This window comes from Plecotus auritus (genome assembly GCF_963455305.1).
Source record: "Plecotus auritus genome assembly, chromosome: 5".
NCBI lineage: Eukaryota > Metazoa > Chordata > Mammalia > Chiroptera > Vespertilionidae > Plecotus > Plecotus auritus.
The window spans coordinates 15,329,838-15,340,653 of NC_137776.1; the positions used below are offsets into that span (position 1 = coordinate 15,329,838).

General features: G+C 42.4%; 1 pseudogene across 1 annotated transcript; it reads left to right on the top strand.

Annotated features, from left to right (window-relative positions):
- Window positions 1–652: 652 nt before the first annotated feature.
- On the top strand, window positions 653–968 carry LOC308248201 (small integral membrane protein 19-like; annotated as a pseudogene). Its single transcript has one exon. The product of its transcript is annotated as a small integral membrane protein 19-like (transcript).
- Window positions 969–10,816: the final 9,848 nt, after the last annotated feature.

Genomic DNA, 10,816 nt, shown 5'->3' on the forward strand with positions numbered 1-10,816 from the left:
AAAGGGAAGGGGAAAACCTAACCATGATCTATAGAAGAAAAAAGAAGTAGATTAAAATTTAAAAGCAAATCAATTTTCCATGGGGAACTTACAGCTAATATAAGGTACACTTTGCACATGCAGTATTTATTAATGTGACATGACATATGTTGAGTTTTTTCCTAATGGGATAGAGGCTTTGGGTTGTGTGACTTTTTACACTAATGAGGCTGTTCATTGGCGTTTTTCTTCATTATCAACATGGAAAATATCAGCTTTCAGTGACAACTTCGTGGATTATTCAAAACTGCAGAACCATGGTCCCAATGCATAAAACAAATAAAAAGGCTAATGCGTAACGTGGACCAATAGAATGTACAGACAGACTGTGGTTATGGCAAGAAATTTTATTTCACAGACTTTGAATGTATCTTTTTGTGGACAAGAGAATAAGCTTCAGAAAGCAAAGGGGGTGATCAAAATGTCTGTTTTCATAGAGATGCTTTCACTTAAATAACATTTTAAAACAATGGGGCAGAGGGGTTGACGAAGGCAGAGGTCGTCCAGGTCCATGCGGTAACCAATCCTGCGAGCCCGCCCCGACTCCTGGGGAAAGGGCCCCGCGCTGAGCAGCCTGGCTGCCTGCCTGCCTCCTCTGGAGCGAGCAGCACGCATGCCTGGGGATTACGGAGTGATGGGTGACATGAGTGACTACAGTGTTCATGAGGCCTGGAACGAAGCCACCAACATTTACTTGGTAGTGATCCTCGTTAGCTTTGGTCTCTTCATGGATGCCAAGAGGAATAAAAGGAAAATTATGAGAATATTCAGTATGCCACCTACAGCAGAAACTGTCAAAGCCCAACTTTTATGACACAATGAGCAAAATTCGTTTAAGACAGTAAGTGGAAATGTATTCCATTTCAAGGAGGTATGACCATCAACAGCCACAAAACCAAGCTGACAGTGTGCAGCTCTTGTTGGAATGAAATCTCAGAAAATGAGCAACATACGTAATTGTTAAACAGTATGATAGCAAACTCCTAATTCCAGCAAATCATGAACAGCACCTTTAAAAAATCTTCTGTCTCCATAAGATCACTTTTCTTATTACTTCTATCCAAAATGTTTGGTGTGTTTTGTTATACTTTTTTAAATTGCATCTCTGAGTCATTTGTTACACAAATTAAAAATGGCTCAGAAGACCTGAAAACAGGAAGAAAGACTATAACCAGAGATGGTGATTTTACCTTGTGAACACCTTTGATTTTTTCAGGATGCAATCAGTCAGGAATAAAATCCCATCTTTGGAAGCGAGAATCTCAAACTTATGCCACTTTGAGCTGAAATTTTTGCAAAATAAAAAATGAAAATCCAGTCACTGGTATAATTTCCTTTCAGATTGTATTCTGTGATAAATGTAATATGGATAACTGACTGATTTGTGTTCTCATTGCTATTGGTTACCACTCTAATTGAATTACTACTCGCTTCTTCAGAACTTGCATAATGGGCTGTCTTTCTGTATCATGAAGCATACCCATCTGCTGATTATGGAAGCCTTCTGGAATTTTTCCCTCTTGTGTTCCTAGGAGGGTTTTTTGTTTTTTGTTTTTTGGGGGGTTTTTTTGCTTGTTTTTTTTTTTTTTAATTCTAGAGTTTCATTTCCACCACAAGAGTCTTCTTTAGACCATACTGGGGCCATGTTGCCAAATAAATGGGCACCTCTATAATGGGTGTTAGCAACTTGCTTTTCATTATATGACTATTGATGTTTAATGTAACTGTCTAGTTTCTTATGCTTTCTTAGCATAATAAGCTTCCCCAAAGACTAATACCTTATACCATTTTCTACTGTTCCATACATTGAAATGTTTTTACCTACTTTGTCATATTTATTTAAGTAAAAGCTAATTGGAGGTAGTGGCAGGGAAGTTTAACTGTCCAAGTAACTGGCCAAGAATTGGTTTTTGAATCCAAGATGTTCTTAATTCTAAGAGGGTTAATGTGTTAGCATTATTTTCTTTACCCTTTATAATTGTAAAGTAAAAGAATATAAATTTTAAATGAAAAGGTTTAGACCAAACAAAATCATTCAGGGAAATTGTATTTTCTTTTAAAATTTAATTATATCATTCAGAAATGTATATATTGTCCGAGGTGAATTGTTGACCAAATGGAGTAATTCTTTCTTTATTCACAAGTGAGTGACTACACTGCCTGCACAAAGAATGAAAAACCATGTAAAACTACAACCGTGTATAACTAAAGTTATAATTACAGGCCGGGGTAGCAGAGTGGCAAGGAGACAGTCTTCTTACACTTTGCTTTCCTTGAGAAGACACTGTATGTTTCCATCAGCAGAGAATGTAATCGAGCAGGAATAGTTTACTTGCTGTCACTGACATCTGGCACAATCTGGGCAAATTACAAACCTGGCCATCTCAGATGATTTGTATAGTGTACATAAATAAATATAAATCACACCAAAAAAAAAAACCACAATGGGGTATTTTTGCAAACATTACTGAGTACAACCTCCCCAACGATCCTGGAGGATAGGCAAGATGAGCGTTATTACCCCCATATTAGAGATGAGGAAACTGAGGCTCACAGTGCTTTACCCAAGGCCAACAGCGGTCTTAATTCCATCCAGCTCTTCTAATCCAGCTCTTTTTCCTCTTTGGTAGGTCCCTCACAATATGACACCCTCAACAAGAAACAGTTAATTCCTCAGTTTCTATAAAGAATGCCCTAGAAATACCTTACATGTAACTCTAAAGTCCTCAAATTGTGCTCATACCAGTCTCCCTGAATTTCCCCTCAGTCATTTTTTAATTCCATCGCCCTGTTTAATTTTTTTGTAGCTCAAACCACATTCTGAAATTACATTCCTTATTTATTTACTCGCCTATTTATTTTTGTTTCAGTTGTCAAGTGCTGTGTAACAAACCACCCCAAAACTTAGTGGTTTAAATAAATAAAAAATGATTGTTTCTCACAAGTGTGTGGTTGGCTGGGCTCAGTTGGGTGGTTTTTCTGCCCAACAAGATGTAGCTGAGGTCACTTATGTGGGTTTTTTGTGTGTTTTTTTTTTAAATATATTTTTATTGATTTCAGTGAGGAAGGGAGAGGGAGAGAAATAGAAACATCAATGATAAGAGTGAATCATTGATTGACTGCCTCCTGCATGCCCCACACTGGGGATCAAGCCCACAACCCAGGCTTGTGCCCTGGTTGGGAATCAAACCCTCACCTCCTGGTTCATATGTCAATGCTCAACCCCTGAGCCATGCCACCTGGGCTTATGTGGTTTTGTTGAGCTAGGAGCTTGGTTGAAACATCCAAGATGGATTCTTATCTTCTGATACTTTCTCCATGTGACATTTCAACACTCAGCCATCAAGTCCAAGCTTCTTTACAGCATAGCAGTTGGCTTCCAGAAGGGAACATGCCAAGAGCTAGATGCTCAATGTGCAAGCACTTTTCAAGGCTTCTGCTTGCGTAAAGCAAGTCACCTACCCAAATCCAGAATCAGTTGGAGAGAGAATGTGAATGTCATAGGGATGACATTCACATACCTAGGGATGTGAATGTCAGATGTGAATCATCAGAGACCAACAAAGTCACAGTGTACTCCAGTACTGAGAGAGGAAACCAGTACTAGAATGTCATCTCTATGAGGGTAGACACTTTGTCTTGCTTACTGCTATAACCTTAGCATTAGAACACCTCTTGGCAAATAATATAAGCTCAAAAATTATGAATATTTGTTAAATAAAGGACTAAATGAATGAGCCATGCCCTATTAACTTCATCTTTTTTTATTAATATAAACTTTTATTAAACCCTAACCACTTATGCCTCTTCCCAGGCATTACCACTCTTGAAAGGTCACTACTCTCCTGACTTCTAACGCTATGAATTCATTTTGCCTGTTTCTGAAATTTTGTATAAATGAAATCATATAGTACATATCCTTTTGTGTCTGGCTTCTTTCATTACCATTATGTTTATGAGATGAATCCATGCTGCTGTGTGAAGCTGCCGCTACTCGTTCTCATTATTGTATAGTGGTCCATAGTATGAATGCCCATCATGTATTTATTCATCCTACTGTTAACGAACATTTGAGTTGTTCCCAAGTTGGAGCTATTATGAACAGTGTTATAAATATTTATGTTCATGAATTTGGGTGAAAGTATGCATTTCTCCTAAGTATATCATCTATATGTGGAATGGCTGAATCCTAGGATAAGCATCTACTCAGCTCTAGAAGATACCCTCAAACAATTTAGCCAAGTGGCTGCAATGTACACTCCACCAGCAACAGATGGGTGTTCAAGTGGTTCCACATTCTCACCAACACTTAAAACTCTGTCTTTTTCATTTTAGCTTCTTGGGGGTGGGTAGATGTATTACACTGTGCTTTCCATTTGCTTATCCCTGACAATTAATAAAGGTGGTTTATTAGTTGGCTATGGCTGCTGTGATAAATTACCATACATTCGGTGGCTTAAAACACTATAATTTATTCATTCACAGTTCTGGGGGCTGAAACCAAGGTGTCAGCAGGGCTGTACTCCCTACTTGGTTCTTCCAGCGTCTGGTGGCTGTTAACATGCTTTGGTTTGTGACTGCATCACTCCAACCTTGGCCTCTGTTGACTATGTCCCCTTTGCTGTGTGTGTATGTCAAAACTCTCTCTCTTATAAGGACACATGTAATTGCATATAGGACTCATCCAGATTTCTTTTCCCATATAAGGTAAAATTCACAGATTCTGGGTATAGAAATTGAAGAATAGATCTTGGAAGGACCATTTTCAGCCTACAGGTGGACACTTTTAATCTAGATGTCCTCTTCTGTGAAATGCCTGCTCTTTTATCCACTTTTCTATTGGGTGGTCTGACCTTTCTTATTGATTTCTGAATACAAATCCTTTGTCACATAGACGTATTACAGATTCTTCTCTCACTCTGTGGCTTGCCTTTCCACTCTTTAATAGTGTCTAGTTCTTACTTTAATGTAGTCCAGTTTATCTCACTTTCTACTAGATTAATAAATAGGTTCAGAGAAGCCCAATGACTTTCCCAGTATGTGTATCTGATTAAAGGGAAATGCTTCTATTCAACCTTGTATCCATGTTACCAAAGTTCATTAATGGAGAAATTGGATTTTAGTGCTATAAAACCACAATGTATTTCTAAATGTTTCCTCTGACATTTCAAGATTTTTGTTTTAAAATAATGACATAATAAATTTTTTATTTAAAAAATTTGATTTCTCCAAATTACAGCTAACTTCTTTGCCAAAATTGAGAAGCTGGTTCTAAAATTGATATGGAAATCAAGAGACCCAGAAGAGCCAAAAGAATCTTGATAAAGAAAAATGAAGTAGGAGAACTCACATTTCCTGATTTCAAAACTTACTACAAAGCTACAGTAAATAAGACAGTGTGGTATTAGCTTAAGGATAGATCAATGGACTATAGTTCAATAGACTAAATTTTTGAGTCCAGAAATGAACCCACATATCTTGATCAACTGATTTTCAACAAGGATGCTAAGACCATTCAATGAGGGGAAATAGTCTTTTTAAAAAATGGTGCTAGGACAATAAAAATCATTGAATTGTACACTTTAAATATGGGAAAATGGACAAACACATCTTCTTATTGTTCTTGGAAAACCATCTTTATGTCATATTCTATTCATTTGAAATTTATAATAAATTTAGCAGACCATTATCTGACACAAAAGATATATCATGTAAATGAATGGTGTAAACATAATTTTTTTAATGTTTAAGAAAACTCATTGTACCTTTTTGTTTTTGTTGTTGACAGTATTACAGATGTTTCCCATTTTCTTCCTTTTTGCCTCCCTCCACCCAATCCCTACCTCATTCCACACCTTCCCCATACTACGGTTCATGGCTTATGCATATCTATATACACTGAGTGGCCAGATTATTATGATCTCTGAACGCATAATAATCTGGCCACTCAGTGTATATCCTATATAATAAAAGGCTAGTATGCAAATTGTCCCCCTACCAGGAGTTCGACCAGCAGGCAGGCCGGCCAACCGCCCATGTTCCCTCCCCCTGGCCAGGCTGGCCTGACCCCACCCATGCACGAATTCATGCACTGGGCCTCTAATATTATGAGGCCAGATTATTATGCGTTCAGAGATCATAATAATCTGGCCACTCAGTGTATATAAAAGGCTAAGTGACAGAACGACCGAATGAACAAATGACCGAACGACTGGTTCCTATGATGCGCACTGATCACCAGGGGGCAGATGCTCAATGCAGGCGATGCAACCTGGTGGTCAGTGCACTCCCACAGTTGGGCTCATGGCTGGCAAGTGAAGCTGTGGTGGCACGAGCCTCTCCCGCCTCCACAGCAGTGCAACCGAGTGCCAGCACCAGCAGGCACAGCAGGGCCAGGATGAGCAGGAGCTGAGCAGCACCAGGCTCGAGCTTGGGCTCCTCCCTGGCCACCTGCTGCTTCGCGCACTTCTACATTCCTCAGGGGATGTCAGACTGCCAGTTTCAGCCAGATCCCCACAGGCCTGGCTGAGGGACCACACCTGCTGGAGGATCAGGCCAAAACCGGCAGTCTGACATCCCCCGAGGGGTCCCAGATTGCAAGAGGGCTCAGGCCAGGCTGAGGGACCCCTTGTGCACCAGGCCTCTAGTATGCATATACACTGAGTGGCCAGATTATTATGATCTCTGAACGCATAATAATCTGGCCACTCAGTGTGTGTGTGTGTGTGTGTGTGTGTGTGTGTGTGTGTGTGTGTGTCACTCCTGGTCGAGGGGACAATTTGCATATTAGCCTTTTATTATATAGGACATACACTGAGTGGCCAGATTATTATGTGTTCAGAGATCATAATAATCTGGCCACTCAGTGTATGTTCTTTGGTTAATCTTTTTTGACCTCTCTCCCCCTCCATTGTACTTTTTTAAAATGCAACTTTTGTCAAACTCTATAGCTTTGCTTACCAGGTCATAGTAATGGATATCTATGACTTTCTTTACCTAGACAAAATCCTGTCATAAAGAGTTCAGAACTTCCTTATTTTTATACTTATAATACCCAGTGCAGTGCCTGGCAAATAGTATACATTCATTCAATAAATATTTACCAAAGGATCACTGCTTCAATGTACATACTCTAAATACTTCCGAATACATTTACCTAAACGCAATTATTATGCATATCAAAAATTATTTTTATTTGCTTTTAAAATCAACTTTATAAAAAAAATTATCTAACTTTCTTCTAGCTATATATTTGTGTAAGTTATTAAACTTTACATCCCCACTTTGATTTTTCACTAATTCAATCCTTTCCAGAAATTAATCTGAAATAGTGATGTTTCACTGTGCTAAACCAGTATTTGTGTTTTCAATTTTGGTTTTAAATATGCATATACTTGGATCCAGACTTTTCATCCCCCATAAATTCACCACTGAATTAGTCATGATGATCCAAGGAAGTTGAAAGTACATATAAATAGACAACTGGTTATATATGCTTTAGTACTAATGTTAGTACTTAAATGGGGTGGAAGATACTCAGATGTTTGTTAAAATATATTTTGTATTTCCTGTACATTTTTTGAATTTTTCAAAATTAAAAAAGGAGGAAGAAACAGTAGGAAGCTGCTTGAGGGGTGTTGAGTGAGAAGTTGTTCTGGCCCTGACAGGATGATCTGGCAGTAGATGGGGAAGGCAAGGACAAAGGGTCAAACTTACAGAAGGAAGTTGCTGAAATATGTGGATGAGAGTCTACGGCTAAAAGGCCAGCACTGGGCTCATCTTTTACCTACATGTCATAGTGAGTTGGTGGTGTTTTTTACTTGTGGATCAGTGTGTGTTTTTAATCCTCACATGAGGATATGTGTGGAGTTTTTTTCATTGTTGAGAGAGAGAAAGAGAAACATCAATATGAAAGAGGAACGTTGATCAGTGACCTTCCTGTACACACCCTGAAAAGGGATCAAACCTACAACCTAATGAAGGTCTGGGACCTGGATGTAGGTCTGGGTCCTAGGACAGAGGTTTGGGTCAGGGGCAGGACCTCTGGATCATGGAATGGTGGTCTGGACTACTGTGGATATCTGGATCCCGATAAAGGACTAAATACTGGGTCCGAGGACTAAAGGTCTGGGACCCGGATGGAGGTCTGAGCCCCAGATAAATGTCTGGGTCCTGGGATGGAGGTCTGGGCACTGGAGGGCGGTCAGGGCCTCAGGTGGAGGTCTGGGTCACGGGCTGGATCTCAGAGTCATGGAATGGTGGTCTGAACTACTGTGGAGGTCTGGACCCTTAAAAAGGACTGGATACTGGGTTCTAGGTGTAGGCCCCGGGATGGACTTCTGTCCCATGGAATGAAGGTCTGGGACTGAGGTCTGGGCACTGGAGGGTGGACTTGGGCCCCGGGTGGAGGTCTGGGTTAGGGCCTGGACCTCTGGGTCATGGAATGGTGGTCTGAACTAAGGATGTAGATCTAGGCCCCCAATACCAGACTGTATTCTTGATTTGAGGCCTAGGCCCCAGGTTGGTCTTCTGTGCCCTGGCATGTAGATCTGGAACCTGGATGTAGGTCTGAGCCCCAGATGAAGGTCTGGTTCCTGGTGGGTATGAGCCCCAGGGAGAAGTCTGGGCCCTGGGGAAGGTTTGGCTCCTGGGCAGGACCTGTGGGTTATGGGATGGTGGTCTGTACTACGGATGGAGATCTGGCCCTCTGATTCAACACTGGATTCTGTGTTTAAGGTCTGGGTCCTGGGATGGTTTTCTGGGCCCCGGCATGAAGGCCTAGAGCCTAGATATAGGTCTGAGCCCCGGATGGAGGTCTGGGTTCTGGGGGGACATCTGGCACATGAGCTGGACCTGTGGGTTATGGAATGGTGGTCTGGACCCTGGCATGAAGGTGTGGGACCCAGATGTAGGTTTGGGTCCTGGGATGGAGGTCTGGCCTCTGGAGAGCAGTCTTGGGCCTGGGATGGAGGTCTGGGTTTGGGGCAGGCCCTCTGGATCATGGAATGGTGGTCTGGACTACTGTGGATGACTGGACCCCGATAAAGAACTGGGCACTGGGTTTGAGCATTGGGCCCCGGGATGGCCTTCTGTGCCCTGGCATGAAGGTCTGGGACATAGTTGTAGGTCTGAACCCCGGATGGAGGTGTGGGGCTTGAGAGGGTGGTTCAGGCCCCAGGGGGAGGTCTGGGCCCTGGCGGGAGGTCTTGCTCATGGGCTGGACTTCTGGGTCATAGAATGGTGGTCTGAACTAAGGATGTAGGTCTGGGCCCCTGATACAACCCTGGATTCTGTGTTTCAGGGCTGGGCCTCAGGATGGCTTTCTGGGCCCTGGCATGAAGGTCTGGAACCCGGATGTAGGTTTGCATCCGGATGGAGGTCTGGGTTCTGGGATTCAGGTTTGGGCACTGGAGGGCGGTGTTGTGCCCGGGATGGAGGTCTGGGTCAGAAGCAGAAAGTCTGGATCATGGAATGGTGGTCTGGACTTCTGTGGATGTCTGGACTCCAATAAAGGACTGGATACTGGGTTTGAGGACTGGGCCCAGGGATGGACTTCCCTGTGCTGGCATGAAGGTCTGGGACCCGGATGTAGGTCTGAGCCCCAGATTGAGGTCTGGTCCTGGGCTGGACCTCTGGGACATGGAATGGTGGTCTGGACTACTGTGGATGTCTGGACTCTCATAAAGTACTGGTTACTGGGTTCAAGGACTGGGTCCTGGGATGGCCTTCTGTGCCCTGGCATGAAGATCTGAAACTAGGATGTAGGTCTAATGCCTGGATATAGGTCTGGGTCCTGGGACGGAGGTCTGGCCACTGGAGGCAGTTTTGGGGCTGGGATGGAGTTCTGGGTCAGGGGCAGGACCTCTGGATCATGGAATGGTGGTCTGGACTACTGTGAATGTCTGGACCCCTTTAAAAGACTGGATACTGGGTTCGAGGTCTAGGCCCCAGCATGGTGGTCAGGGATCCGGATGTATTTCTGGGCCCCTGATGGGGGTATAGTTTCTGTGAGGGAGGTCTGGGCACTGGAGGGTGTTCTGGGCCCTGGGTAGATGTCTGTGTCAGAGGCTGGACCTCTGGATCATGGATTGGTGGTCTGGACTACTATGGAAGTCTGGACCCTGATAAAGGACTGGATACTCTGTTTGAGGTCTAGGCCCCTGGATGGACTTCTGGGACCCTCCATTAAGGTCTGAGGCCTGGATGTAGGTCTGAGGCCCAGAGGGAGGTCTGGGCCCTGAAGGGAGGTCTGTTCGGAATCAAACCTGTGGCCCTTCAGTGCCTGGGAAGAGGCTCCAACCACTGATCCACACTGTCTAGGGCTTTTTTGTTGTTGTTGTTTTTGTTTGTTTGTTTGTTTGTTTTATAGCTGGTTGGCTTTTATATCTATTAAGTACCCAGAAATCACTCTTCAATTCATAGTCCTAAATACATTTTCTTTAAAAGGACACACATGCTCATAAATGATGAGCTTTCTATAGCAAGCCAGAATCCAATTCTTCCATAGCCTTATCTGTATTTGTGTCTTCTTAAACTTCACTGACAACGGTTCCTAAATTGTTTAGGGTGTTGCAATAATAAAACATAAAGACAGATGGATGTATAGGTATTTTTATAATACCCAGAGCAACAACAAGCAAAGAGAAAAAGTCCTTCCTAATGATAATTAGCTTTATTCTGCACATGAGATTGCATTACGCTTGTTTTGGCAGGCAAAGGTTACCCCTCTTCATAAATTTTATCCCACCCACAGACCAATCTAATTATAGTAAATAAT